We start from the raw sequence: 15,878 nt of genomic DNA on the forward strand, positions 1-15,878 counted from the left end.
GAAATTACCCTATCCGATGGGGTCTTGTTAGCTGGACAATACAACGAAAGGGAAGCTGTCCACCACGATTATAGGGATCTACAGTTTGAGGATTGCTCTGTCTCACTAAAGCAGATTGTAAACTTTGCCCAATTAAACCATCTGCCCAAACTAACGGTTGTAGTGACTGAGGCGCTCGATGCTCAGATTAGCCCTGTAGCGCTGGAGAATGCAAAAGTACAGCTGGCCTCAGGGCCAGATGTTCTTCCTATGGGCTTATCCCCTTTAGAGATACCATAACTCATGTTAATTCTGCAAGCTCGACTCTTGAGGTGGCATCGGTGCTAGGGAATCCAGCTGAGATGATCCTGTTGGGTGCAGAAAAAGAAATGTCATGTATCAGCTTTGGGCCCAACTTCCTGGGAAGCTGATGGCTTGCATTGTATGTGCTGGTTAGTTATTGGATGTCATCTTGATTAATTGGTGGGTACAACAAGGGTGCCTGTTCTGTTCTTTTGAAACTGGTCCCAGGGTGCTTGCTTCCGGTCCAGGGAAGACATGGCTTGTCAGCTCGTGCCGGACTGTTCCCATGAGGCACAGGGTCAGACTGATTTGCATATGGCCATGACTGAACTGGGGTGGTGGAGTGAGCTAAAGAATGATGTTATGTTATGTTATGTTAGGGTGATTTATTATGCGCACAGATACTCCAGCCAAGGAGCGTCCCGGCGCAGAGACAAGGTAGAAACATAACACAACAGGAGATTAAAAACAAAACAGCTAAAACAAGAAGGTTTTTATAGCCCTCCGGAAAGTCAAGAGGTCCTCCATCAGACGGATTTCAACAGGCAGGGAATTCCATGCTGACGCGGCCATTACCCTAAACGAGCGGCCTCCCATGCGACTAAGCCTGAATCTGGGGACCACCGCAAGGGCCAAACCCTGGGAACGGAGGCTACGGGTGGGAACATAAAAGGCAAGACAGCTCGACAGGATTTCCGGGCCAATACCTCTCAAGATCTTAAAGGCAAGACACAAAACCTTAAAGAGAATGCGCTTCCTAACCGGAAGCCAATGTAGGGAGCGAAGGACACCTGTCACCGAACTGAATCTGGGCAGGCCAACAATCGCTCTCGCCGCAGCATTCTGAACCCGTTGCAAACGGGTTAGTTCGGCCTGGTTAGCCCCCGCCAGAAGAGAGCTGGCATAATCCAGGCGAGAGATGATAGTAGCCTGGATCACCAGCTGCCTGGTTGGGGCGTCAAAGAACTTGAGAACAGGTCTCAAGCCCCATAGGAGTCCAAAACAACAGGCCGCAGTTTTTTTAGTGTGCCCTACAAAGGAGAGGCCAGCATCCAGCCATACCCCCAGATTTTTCACCTCCGATACCGGGATCGGAGTAGGTCCCAACTCTGAGGGCCACCATTGATGATGGATTAAACCCAGATCAGTTGACTGGGGGTGAAAGTATGATTTCTCTAACGCTCCGTCCATCATCCCCTTTGGTATCGCTTTGTTTGCCCTAAGTTGGCAGGGTATGCCCAGACGTGGGTCCCTTGCTCACTTTGCCACTGGATTCAAGATAGCCTGGCTGATGAGGGTTATGAACCCGAAACCAGTCCCAGGAGGCTTGTTTCCCGTCCAGGGCAGACATGGCTTAGCAGTTCAGGCTGGACTGTTCCCATGAGGCATAGGGTCAGACTGATTTGTATATGGCCATGTCTGAACTGGGGTGGTGGAGTGAGCTAAAGATGATGAGGGATTAAACCCAGACCAGTTGACTGGGGGTGAGTGTTTGATTTGCTCTAACACTCCGTCCATCATCCCCTTTGGTATCGTTTTGTTCCCCCTAAATTGGCAGGGTGTGCCCAGACATGGGTCCCTTGCTCACTTTGCCACTGGATTCAAGATAGCCTGGCTGATGAGGGTTACGAACCTAAAACCGGTCCCAGGATGCTTGTTTCCGGTCCAGGGAAGACATGGCTTGGCAGTTCAGGCTGGACTGTTCCCATGAGGCACAGGGTCAGACTGATTTGCATATAGCCATGTCTGAACTGTGGTGGCAGAGTGGGCTAAAGAATGATGATGGATTAAACCCAGATCCGTTGACTGGGGGTGAGTGTGTGGTTTGCTCTAACACTCCGTCCATCATCCCCTTTGGTATCGCGCTGTTCTCATCACAGCTATTCATTCTTTATTGTGAACAGTTTAGCGAAGGCATACAATTATCCGATGCCATTCAATCTTTATATGTACAAAGATTAGAGATCAGAATATTGGCATCTGCGGGCATCACAATCTTTTCATCCTTAGTGGAGCCCACCCTACCTGCAACTGAATGTCTTGCAACAAAATTTGGTGCCATGTCTGGATAAAAATTAAACATAAAAAACACAGGTCATGTCAACGATTCCTCCATCACCGTCGGATCCTCGATTTGTTAGCTCTGCATCTTATTTGGGGGTTGAGTTCTCAGCCAAGGTAGAGAGTATTATATCTCTAAACTATGATCCTTTGTATATTACTTTAATGGAGTTATTATTCTGGGGGATATTGGCAGATGTAACCTTATCAAAATGGTTCTTTTACCACGTAATCTGTATCTTTTTAGCGCTATTCCCCTTTTTCTTCTAGGGGTATTTTTTAGTAAAGTGGAGGCTAGCTGGAAAATTTCATTTGGCAGTACAAAGCCAACATGCTCGATACGGATGTACGTTGTTACAACGCATGTTGTAACAACGCATGCCTTTACCACGCAAGTCTTACAACGCAAGTCGTTACAACGAATTGCGTTGGAGGGCGTAGATTTAGGAATCTTATAATTTTATATTCCAACACCAATCCCCGTAACAGTAGGGAAGGTGTTGGAATATAAAATTGCAAGATTCCTTATCACACAGCGCCATCCAGCGCAAGTCGTAGTAACGACTTGCGTTGTAATAGCTGCGGGGTAAAGGCACTGCGGTGTAAAAACCGTGTCGTAAACGATGTTCCCCGCTCGATACAGATCCTTCAGTTACCCCATTTAAACGGTGGTATATCATTACCATCTTTAGGGCTTCACTATATTTATTTTTGTTTCCAAGCTGACTAGGGTTATAGGAAGAGAGCAGTGGCTACTTGGCAGGGCATTTCCTGACTTTCATGTTTGCAACCAAGTGGTTGTCCCTTCTAAAGTGATTGTAGAGGCTGAATATTTTAAACATACTAGGTTCAAAACTCTGATAGCATTTCACAAGATCTGATTATTATAAGAAAGCTCTGTAACATATCCTGTTTCAATCAATTAACTGCATTAGGACATAATCCTAACCCAACTAGCAGTGTGCTGGATAGCTATATAACCTGCCGGTGGGATCTTCGTCTAGAAACTCTTTGTCAACTTTTCTGTTGGGGAACTGTGACCTCATATGAAGACCTGCGGAGGGAATATGCGTTTCTGAAATAAGCTTTATTTAGGTGTCTGCAACCTAGGAGTATTTTAGATTTGCTTTCGGTTCATGACTAAAACGGCAGGCACAACAGCTTTTTCGAACTTTTTTGTTAAAAGTCCCATTAAGGGGGTCATAGGTAAAACCTATGCACCTCATTTGCCACACTACAATAACTATAACACACCCCTTCTCCATGCACTACCTATACCCTTGCATATTACAGAAGTTACAGCATGTGAAAAGATTGCATTAATAACAACACTTATGACATCTGAAATTATATAATATGGCAGAACATAGTACATGGTACAGTGGCGTGTTATAGTTAATGTAGTGCTGCGAGGCAGGTGAGAAAACTGTGTATGGAGGTGCACGAGTTATATGAATTTAAAGGTGGTGCGTAAGTATAAATGTGAGTTATAAGTATAGCATAATAATTTAAAAATGGTGCATAAATGGTAAATTAAAAATAAAGCTAACTTTTTGAATGTGTAATATTTCTGTAGTTTAAGTGGGGTTTGTATAGCAAACATAAATAACGTTTTCCTAACCGTTGTTTCTTTGTGAATTTCAATGGTTTTTCTAATGTTAGTAACATATTTGGAATATTCGTAGAGTTTAGTTTTGGGAGTGAAATGTTATTAAGTAGAGTGTGGTACAATATCCTGGAGAAGAGTGTTGTAAATTCTGCTATGGGACAGTATACTGTGGTATAGTGGTGTATAGTGAAGTGAAATCAGGTATACTGGAGTGGCGCACAGTGGAATAGCATAAAGTGGAGTGGTGTAGAGTATAGTGAAGTGAAATCATGTATACTGGAGTAGCGCACAGTGGTATAGCATAAAGTGGAGTGATGTAGAGTGAATTAGGATACAGTACAGTGGTGTATATTGGAGTGGTATAGAGTGTAGTGGCGTACACTACAGTGGTATACAGTTGGATAACAGATTTCAGTGTGGTAAAGTAAAGCTACGTTTTAAAAATGTTGTAAAGTGCAATTGCGTCCAATGTACTGGCGTACAGTGGACTGCTATAGACTGGAGAGTTGTAGAGTGTAGGAGCATATATTAGAATATTGTATACTGAAAGAGTGTACAGTCGAGTGGCATACAGAGGACTCTGGTGAGGTGGAGTAGCATAAAGTGGAAAAGCAAAAACTGGAGTTGAGTACAGTGGAGTACCATACAGTGGTGTGGCATGCACTTTAGTGGTGTAAAGTGGGCTTACGTGAAGTTGAGTGTGATACAGTGTAGTGTTGTAAATTTAAATTCTGTAAAGTGCAGTGGCGTGTATTTGAGTGCCATACAGTTTAGTTGGGCAGAGCCAAATAGCATACACTACAGTGGGGTTTATTGCAATACGGTTCAGTGCTATGGTGTATACTGAGGTAGCATAAAGGGTAATGCCATACACTGGAGAAGCGTAGAGCTGAGTAGTCTCTGGTGTAATAATGTTTAATTTAGTGAAACATATATTGGAGGGGCAGATACTGGAGTACCATAGAATAAAGTGTTGTACAATTAAATAGGGTTAATTAGCAAAGCACAGAGTCGAGTAATATATATTGAAGTGTTGTTTAGTACAGTGGTGCAGAATGTAGTTTTGTAAAATGTAATAGCATACAGTGTATTGTAGTAAAGTACACTGGTGTATACTGCATTTCAGTACAATGGAGTGCCTTAGAGTGAAGTAGCGTACACTGGAGTAGCATACACTCCTGTGCTGTACTATGAAGTGGCAATTGCAAAAAAGAACAAGTGATGGACTGAATGTGGATCAATGTCACACACTCCCCCAGTCAAAAGATCTGGGCCCAAATCCATCGTTTTTTTGCACTCCACACCACCCTGGGTCAGATAATGGCTTTATGCAAATCAGCTCTGACCCTGTTGCCCCATGGGAACAGTCCAGTCCGAACTACAACAGCCATATCTTTCCCAGACCGGAATCAAGCATCCGAGGACCGGACCGGTTTCGAGGTAACACCTCTCTTCAGCCCGGCTAGCTTGACTCCAAGTGGTGTGGAGTGCCTGGGACCCACGTCTGGGCATCCCCAGCGCACTTAGGGCGGCAATTGCAAAAAAGAACAAGTGATGGACTGAATGTGGATCAATGTCACACACTCCCCCAGTCAAAAGATCTGGGCCCAAATCCATCGTTTTTTTGCACTCCACACCACCCTGGGTCAGATAATGGCTTTATGCAAATCAGCTCTGACCCTGTTGCCCCATGGGAACAGTCCAGTCCGAACTACAACAGCCATATCTTTCCCAGACCGGAATCAAGCATCCGAGGACCGGACCGGTTTCGAGGTAACACCTCTCTTCAGCCCGGCTAGCTTGACTCCAAGTGGTGTGGAGTGCCTGGGACCCACGTCTGGGCATCCCCAGCGCACTTAGGGCGGCAATTGCAAAAAAAAAAAAAAAAAAAAAAAGAACAAGTGATGGACTGAATGTGGATCAATGTCACACACTCCCCCAGTCAAAAGATCTGGGCCCAAATCCATCGTTTTTTTGCACTCCACACCACCCTGGGTCAGATAATGGCTTTATGCAAATCAGCTCTGACCCTGTTGCCCCATGGGAACAGTCCAGTCCGAACTACAACAGCCATATCTTTCCCAGACCGGAATCAAGCATCCGAGGACCGGACCGGTTTCGAGGTAACACCTCTCTTCAGCCCGGCTAGCTTGACTCCAAGTGGTGTGGAGTGCCTGGGACCCACGTCTGGGCATCCCCAGCGCACTTAGGGCGGCAATTGCAAAAAAGAACAAGTGATGGACTGAATGTGGATCAATGTCACACACTCCCCCAGTCAAAAGATCTGGGCCCAAATCCATCGTTTTTTTGCACTCCACACCACCCTGGGTCAGATAATGGCTTTATGCAAATCAGCTCTGACCCTGTTGCCCCATGGGAACAGTCCAGTCCGAACTACAACAGCCATATCTTTCCCAGACCGGAATCAAGCATCCGAGGACCGGACCGGTTTCGAGGTAACACCTCTCTTCAGCCCGGCTAGCTTGACTCCAAGTGGTGTGGAGTGCCTGGGACCCACGTCTGGGCATCCCCAGCGCACTTAGGGCGGCAATTGCAGAAAAGAACAAGTGATGGACTGAATGTGGATCAATGTCACACACTCCCCCAACTCCCCCAGTCAAAAGATCTGGGCCCAAATCCATCGTTTTTTTGCACTCCACACCACCCTGGGTCAGATAATGGCTTTATGCAAATCAGCTCTGACCCTGTTGCCCCATGGGAACAGTCCAGTCCGAACTACAACAGCCATATCTTTCCCAGACCGGAATCAAGCATCCGAGGACCGGACCGGTTTCGAGGTAACACCTCTCTTCAGCCCGGCTAGCTTGACTCCAAGTGGTGTGGAGTGCCTGGGACCCACGTCTGGGCATCCCCAGCGCACTTAGGGCGGCAATTGCAAAAAAGAACAAGTGATGGACTGAATGTGGATCAATGTCACACACTCCCCCAGTCAAAAGATCTGGGCCCAAATCCATCGTTTTTTTGCACTCCACACCACCCTGGGTCAGATAATGGCTTTATGCAATTCAGCTCTGACCCTGTTGCCCCATGGGAACAGTCCAGTCCGAACTACAACAGCCATATCTTTCCCAGACCGGAATCAAGCATCCGAGGACTGGACCGGTTTCGAGGTAACACCTCTCTTCAGCCCGGCTAGCTTGACTCCAAGTGGTGTGGAGTGCCTGGGACCCACGTCTGGGCATCCCCAGCGCACTTAGGGCGGCAATTGCAAAAAAGAACAAGTGATGGACTGAATGTGGATCAATGTCACACACTCCCCCAGTCAAAAGATCTGGGCCCAAATCCATCGTTTTTTTGCACTCCACACCACCCTGGGTCAGATAATGGCTTTATGCAATTCAGCTCTGACCCTGTTGCCCCATGGGAACAGTCCAGTCCGAACTACAACAGCCATATCTTTCCCAGACCGGAATCAAGCATCCGAGGACCGGACCGGTTTCGAGGTAACACCTCTCTTCAGCCCGGCTAGCTTGACTCCAAGTGGTGTGGAGTGCCTGGGACCCACGTCTGGGCATCCCCAGCGCACTTAGGGCGGCAATTGCAAAAAAGAACAAGTGATGGACTGAATGTGGATCAATGTCACACACTCCCCCAGTCAAAAGATCTGGGCCCAAATCCATCGTTTTTTTGCACTCCACACCACCCTGGGTCAGATAATGGCTTTATGCAATTCCGGTCTGGGAAAGATATGGCTGTTGTAGTTCGGACTGGACTGTTCCCATGGGGCAACAGGGTCAGAGCTGATTTGCATAAAGCCATTATCTGACCCAGGGTGGTGTGGAGTGCAAAAAAACGATGGATTTGGGCCCAGATCTTTTGACTGGGGGAGTGTGTGACATTGATCCACATTCAGTCCATCACTTGTTGTTTTTTGCAATTGCCGCCCTAAGTGCGCTGGGGATGCCCAGACGTGGGTCCCAGGCACTCCACACCACTTGGAGTCAAGCTAGCCGGGCTGAAGAGAGGTGTTACCTCGAAACCGGTCCGGTCCTCGGATGCTTGATTCCGGTCTGGGAAAGATATGGCTGTTGTAGTTCGGACTGGACTGTTCCCATGGGGCAACAGGGTCAGAGCTGATTTGCATAAAGCCATTATCTGACCCAGGGTGGTGTGGAGTGCAAAAAAACGATGGATTTGGGCCCAGATCTTTTGACTGGGGGAGTGTGTGACATTGATCCACATTCAGTCCATCACTTGTTGTTTTTTGTACTATGAAGTGGGGCATAGTCAAATGGCATATAGTAGAATAGCGTAAACTAGAGTTGTGTACAATGAATAGCATACAGTTGCGAGCAGTACAGTGTAAGGGTGTCCAGAAACTGTCATACACAAAAGTGTAAAAGAATACTGGGAATGCACCGTTCAATAATGTAGAGCATAGTGTTGTAGACTGGAGTGGCGTACAGTGGAGTTCGGTGGAGCAGGGTGGACTAATGTACAGTAGGTTAGAATAAAATATAGTGGTGTATGCTGGAGTGTCATATAGTGGAGTAGCATACTTTAACTAGTCAACAGTGGAGTGCCGTAAAGTGAATTGTTATATAGTAGAGTGGCGTAAAATGGAGTGTGTAAATGAAAAGAAACATAGTGTTAAAGTGTGTGAAAAAATGTTAATTGCATATCTGCAAAATATTTATTATAATATGTAAATGTAAATTTTCTGGTTGTATATGTAAATAGTGTATGTAATGTTAAATGTATATGTTATATAAAACATACTTATGTATTGTGCTATGGTGGACTGTACTAACTTCAAGGTATACCGCGGGACATGAGGCTCACAATTGCGTACTAGTAGTAATAGGTTGCCTTTTTTGTTTTTAAATGTGTACACATTATTGACCTATGTATTTTAAAATATTTTATCCCTTAAAAATGTTGGTCCCGTTTGCTGAGTCACCGTGAAATTTAGTATGCTTGTTCATCCCATTTCATTGTAGAAGGATTAAATGTTTTGCGGGGTATAGTCCATGGGGTCCAAAGAAAAAGAATGAAGGCCCAAAACGTGCTTCATGCAAAATATTTCACCTAAACGTCTATATTTTTGATTACGTGAAAACCATCAGTCGCATTTTTTTACAATGTGGCAGGATTACATCTTATAGTGTAAAGTTAGTGATAGCCGTTGTTGCACTATTTTAGCAAACTATGGGAGTATTTTTCGATAGTACCGCTGTACATAGTGCTTACAAGTCATTAGCTGATTGTCTAATCTTGGGCTTTAGAAAAGTTAAATGCAGCTTTGTTGTTTGAAGGAACACTTTGCTCATGTTCTGTATTACGTCTTCTGATGTAGGTACGTAATAGGTGTGGTATTTTTGCCCTAACTATTACCACTTTTGTAAAGTGGTAACGGTAAATTTCTATATATTTCTTTTTTAAGAATACATAGAATGTGGTATGACCACGGTACCCGAAAAACATTTTGTAAGGTTAGTATTTTTCGCATATAAGGCGATTTTCTTCTCCCATGTATGATACTTGAATGGAATGATTTCTTTACTTTTTCTTAATTTATTTGCTAGTGGTTCTATATACAAATTGAAAAGTAGAGGAGAAAGTGGGCAGCCTTGCCTTGTTCCTCTACTTATCCTTATATTTTCCGTGAGGTTACCATTTATTAGGACCTTGGATCTTGGAGCTTTGTATATTTGCTTTACCATGTTTATAAAGGATTGTCCGATGTTGTTTTTGACCAGAACTTTCTCTAGAAAGGCCCAATTGACCCTGTCAAAAGCCTTTGCGGCATCAACGGTGAGTATTGTGAGTGGAGTTTTTTCATTAATTGCGATATCTATTGCAGTTAAAAGTTGTTGTGTGATTTCATGTAAATTTCTCCCTTTGACAAACCCTTTTTGATCTTGATGTAGCAATTTCGGCAGTACTTTCCCTAATCGTGATGCCATGATTTTTGTGAAGATCTTATGATCTGCATTCAGCAGTGATATCGGGCGGTATGATTCGCATCTGGCTGGATCTTTTCCTGGTTTTAAAATAATTGTGATTATGGCATCATTCCAAGAATCTGGTATGGTTTCATGCTGTTTAAGAATTTTATTGATTAATCCTGTAATATGTGGAAGTAGAGTGTCTCTTAATGTTAGATATATTTCGTTCGGTAACGCGTCCGGTCCCGCTGCTTTTCCTTTTTTTAGACTTTTGATGGCTTCGGCCACTTCGTCTTCTTGGACTTCCTTATTCAGATCTTCCTTTTCCTCCTCTGTAAGTTTTAGGATTGGAGCATCTTCCAAGTAGGAGTTAATCAGCTGATCTTGCGGATTCGTATCTTCTGTATAAAGCTCTTTAAAGAATTTACAGAATTCTTGTCTAATGATATCTTCATCGGAGCTTTGCCCTGTTTGATCATCTTGGGTTATACTTCTCACTTTGTTTCTGACTAAGTCAGTTTTGAGTTTCCATGCCAGCCACTTTCCGCAACCCTCACCATATTCATGTTTTGCTAGTTTGCTAGCATCCCATTTCTTTCTTAATCTTTCCTCCAAGACCTCTTTAATTTTATCCTCCTGATGCTGTTTTTGTAGGAGAAGTTCTTGTTTCCTGCCTTCTTCTCGTTCGTCGGAAATGGCAATGTCTAACGAGTGAATGTTGTTTTCCAGATCTAAGATCTCTTGCTTTAATTGCTTATTTTTGCGAGCCCCTAGACTCAGCAATTTGCCTCTTAGGAAAGCTTTGAAGGTATCCCATGTTATTTGTTTTGTGGTACCTATAGCATTCAGTTCAAAAAACATCTTTGTTTCAGTTTTCAGTTCACTTATTATGTGTTCATCTTGTAGCAGGATTCTTTGTACTGTGAATCTTCTTTCTATTTCTTTTGCTGTAACCCGTAGTTGTATTTGTACAGCCGAATGGTCGGATAAAAGAGCTGGTAGGTGTGAAACTTTCTTGACATTCTCTGTCAGTTCACTGCTGATCAAAAAATAGTCAATCCTTGACCTATGTCCTAGTTTTTTATTATGCAGGGTAAACGGATGTATTTTTTCTCCTTTTTTCCTCCAGATGTCAACTAGGTCTAAATCTTTTTTATAGATCCCGATCCACTCTCTCATTTTTTTCAAGTTGGCTTGTCTCCCAGGAGGTGATCTGTCTAAACTTATATCCATCACCAGATTGAAGTCACCGCCCAATATTATGGGAGAAGTGGCTAGCAGTAACTGCGAATACAATTTTTTCAGTGGGTCGGCGTCGTCGAGGTTAGGTCCATAATATCCTGCAATCGTAAGGGGAGTATTACCAATTTGTATGCTGGCTATAGCCCATCTGCCTTTACTATCCACTTCTGTGGAGGTTATGACTGCTTTTAGTGATTTCTTGAAAATTATCGCAATTCCCTTAATGTTGCATTGTTGTGTGGAGCATATATAAGAATCTATCCACCATACGTTCTTAACTATTTGATCCCATTCTCCTTTCAAAAGGTGTGTCTCTTGCAGTATTATGATTTCGCTTTCTGCTGTTCTAATGTATTCCAAGATTTTGTTCCTCCTACTCTTTGTTCTCAATCCATTTACGTTCCACGATAGTATTTTAACGGTTCTATTTGTGCTTCCCATTGTTTCTATTCAAGTAGTACTTCAGCACCGGCTTTACCTTTTTGTTTCTGAAATGTAACTCCATTTTATCCTTGCATGTACTCTCGCAAATGAGGAATTTTTTATTTTTATCCCTATTTTGCTCCCCACCCTTTATCGTGTGATTTTTTAGTTTTTTTAGTTGTGATTTAACGTTACCCTCCCCGGGGAAGCCTCCATCTTCTTTTCCTCTGGTTATCTTCGTAACCCTTTTGGCTTCCCGTCCCCGTGATTCATTTCAGATACAGTTTTTTCCTTTTTTATTTCCCAAGCACCTTCTAGTTTAACCTTTAGACTTAATTATGTCTTTTTTTCATTGAGGTTTATTCTGTGAACTGGGATTTTTAATAAAGTTCATTTATTTTTGTGGTTCTTCCGACCGTATTTGATCTCTCATTAGATCTATGAGGGCTTTTACCTCTTCCGGCTCCTTTATATTTCGCATTTTATTACGCCACATTATTCGAAGTGAAGGTGGAAATTTCATCTGTACCGTTGCGCCTAGACCTTGGAGATCTGACATTAGATTTCCCAATTCCCACTGTCTGTTCTGGGAGGCCTTAGACATGTCGGACCTTATTCTAAACGTCCAGGCGTCCTTATTATAAGTTCCTTTTTTCAGTGCCTCTCCCAAAATCTTGTCCTTTAGCACGTATGTTTTAAAATTGACTAAAATCTTCCTTGGGGTTTTCCTTTCCTTGTTCTTTCCAAATGGATCCCTATGTACTCTTTGTATGTCCTCCTCTAGAGTTGATTTGTCTGCCCATGGGAAATTTTCTGCCAGTAATGCTACTACAAAGGTCTTAATGTCTTGTCCCTCCTGGTTTTCGGGAACATTCAGAATTCTAATGTTGTTTTTTCTCGCCTGGTTTTCTAAGGACTCCATTTTTTCGTTCATACTTTTGTTTTCTAATCTTAGGGAGTTTATTTCATGCCTGTTCTTTTCTACCCTTTTGTCTAGGGCAACAACTTCACTCTCTATTGCTGTGACTCTGTCTCCCAGGGCGTTCAGCTTATTGTCCAGTTTTTCACACACTTCCTGGATTTTATCTTGTTTTGCCTCTGATATTGAGAATTTCTCTTTCATTTCTGCCCATATCTTCTCAAGGAGCTCGTCTGTATGATTTTTTGATCTTCCATCATTCTCTCCTTCATTCCCAATCTCTGTGGGCTCTATGGTTTTGTATGCTGCTTCAGCAGAAGGTTCCACACCCCCTTCTGCCATGTGTACTTTCTGAACCTCGATACCTTCTACTGTTTCACCTCCCTTGTTAGATTCCCATATGTCTTCCAACCTCTTTGTTTCCAATTTGGTCTTCTTTTTGTTATTGTTATTTTTCCCTTTCTTTGTACCACCAGAAGCTGTTTTGTCCGTTAGAATGGGAGTCTGAAGTTTTTTCAGCACAGGTGACGTATTAATGCGTTCGGCGTTCACCTCTCCTTCCCTCCTTCGAGTTTCGGACGACTCTTCCTGAATGGGAGCTTGAGTTACTGCCTGAATTTCTGCTAGTAGCCCCTTCTGTTGTACTTTAAAGTAGCTTCTTAATGAGGGAGTCACTTTTATTTTAGTCCTCAGTGAAGTGACCTGTTTGCCGTTCTCTAAAGTACCTTTGACGTATTCTTTTACTAGGGTTTTCTGTCTTTTCTTACTCTCCCTTGGTGAAATTCCTTTGGGGTATTGCTCTTGCCTTAGGAAATTTCTGTTGCGCAGGCTGTAAGACGATACTATTTGTCTGTCTTGTTTTTTCACTTGCTGTGGTTTTGATGTTTCTTTGCCACTCACGATGTCCAGAGCTTTGAGGCTCCCCTCTAAATTTTGCTGCGCTTCCTCTTTATCCTCCTTTGCTGTTTTCTCGGGTTTACTCATAAGCAAATAACAAGTTAGTGTTTTGGGGTTTGAGTTCAGAATTTGGCAGTTCTGTAAGACATTTACCTTACTTTTGATATTTATAATGCTTTCCGGTGTTCTCTTTAACGTTATATTGGATGCTTTATTTGCTTTATATGCCGACAGAACACTCTTTGTCCGGGTGAGATTGTTTATAACCATATCGCTCCCATTGCTAAATGGACCGTCACTAAGCTCTTTGAACTCCCAATATCCTCTAACGTTGATCCTTGCCTCTTTCTTCCGTAGGCTCCAGCCTGAGATCGCCAGCTGCAGACTTGAATGTGACAGCGATTCGGCTCCGCTGTTGCCTTCGTACACTTCAGTATACTGCCTAGGATTGAGTCTGGCCCTTCCACTCGCGCCCCGGAACTGAAAATCCAGTCTTCCGGAGGCTCGACAGCTGCGCGCCCTTGCCTCTTGACTTAATGATTTTTACGGCCGATTACCTAAGAGCAAAAGAGACAATAGAAAAAATAGTAGTAGCATTTGGGAAAGTTTCAGGATACCTGATAAACCAATCAAAAACAGAGATCATGACTTGGAACACTCGATTTAAAAATCATAACATAAAAAATGAAATCAGATACCTAGGAATCCTAGTACATCAAGATATAGAAAAGATCTCGCAACGAAACTTGTCCAAGGTAACCGGAGAGGTAAGAAAACAGCTCAAAACATGGTCGTCCTTACCTTTAAGTCTGATTGGGAGATCGAACATAGTAAAGATGACTATCTTACCAAAATTTACATTCTTATTTAATGCAATACCGTTAGAGTTTGATAAAAAGGCATTAGTCCAGGCGCAGAGAGAGATCACAAGTTTTATATGGGCGGAGAAAAGCACAAGGATCTCTTGGAAGAAATTGAGAAGGGAGAAGAAAGATGGAGGACTGGCTAGCCCGGATTTGGTGGAATATTGTAGAGCCTTTCAGTTTAAGAATAGTAGAGTACTTCTAATGAGTCACGAAAACTACCCAAGGTACTTAAGTGCGATCACGGAATCAGAAGATCATGTTCTGTTTAAGTACGGACATCCCAAGTACTTCAAAAAAATAAAACTAAAGATCTTAAGAGACGCAGCAAAGATGTGGTCACAAATCAGGGGAATCCTGAAAATCTCGTACTATTGTAAACAGGCCCCAATATGGAGTTCGCCAGGAACCCCTGAATGCTTTAAAGACACATTAGTACTTCCCCTAAAAAGAGCCAACATAAACTACTGGGGACAGATAATGAACGGATCCAATCTAAAGCCATGGTCAGAGTTTCAAGAGATGACAAACAATACACTATCCAAATTTAAATTTTACCAAATTTTAAGTTGGTCCAAGACACTACCAAAAAATAAAAATGGAAATGAAAAAATAGAAAAAGAAATGATTAAAACAGCAAAAGTGCCAAAGGAAGTAGCTAAATGGTATTGGGCCCTGATAAATGCTAATGTTATAAACCCCAATATAGAAGTACAAATATGGGGAAAAGACCTACCAATAGCGGACATAGATCTAATTTGGGAAAAATCCGTGGAAAAATGTTGGTCCACTTTGAAATCTGCAGCTCTGAAAAGAAATCACCTTTTCACAATCCATCGGGCTTACTGGACACCAAGAAAGCTTTCTAAGTTTAAGAACGCAGGAATAAAAAAATGCCCAAAATGTGGAGAAGAAAAGGCAGATGATATCCACATGTTTAAAAATTGCCCCCAATTGGAAGAATACTGGAAAGAAGTCGGTAAGACCTTGAGTACTATCCTGAACAAGCAACTAACCGTAAGTACCACCCTTACTTTGTTTGGGATTGATGACACAGTAAATGGAGGGGGACTCACTAAAAGGCAAGAAAATCTCCTTTTTGTCTTAATAGTACTTGCTAGGAGGGAGATTTGTATTAATTGGATAGGGCCAACCAGTCCAAAACATATAAATTGGTTAAATTCGGCCATAAGAGTTAATAAACTCGACAGGATTAGAAACCCATGTAAGAGATTTAAGTTCTGGGAAAGTTTTGAAAATTTCTTAAACCCTAATCAAGATCATTCCTAATTCCTATGATTAAAGCGATACACCTTCTGGTAGACAAGTATGATACTTGTCGAGTAGTCAAAGTGACTATCTCTCCCAGGTTCAAAATCAGAGGTATGGTATGTAGCGGGCAAAGGAAACTCCTCTAAAGATCATCAAGAGGATGATGAAACTCCCCAAACAAGAGAGATCGAGGGGCAGTACCGGACAGTAACTCGAAGCTAGAGGCAGATACCTGATACTCCGAAATTACATCGATATCGCAATATGAGGATATAAAAAAAAAAAAAAAAAAAAAAAAAGGTTAGTATTTTTCTTTTTTACTAATTAGTGTGGCACTCCATACTCTGTTTTGCACTTATTTAAATATATAAAAAACTGAAATACACTTTATCACACTATAT

The sequence above is a fragment of the Lissotriton helveticus genome, chromosome 5_1, assembly GCF_964261635.1.
Source record: "Lissotriton helveticus chromosome 5_1, aLisHel1.1, whole genome shotgun sequence".
NCBI lineage: Eukaryota > Metazoa > Chordata > Amphibia > Caudata > Salamandridae > Lissotriton > Lissotriton helveticus.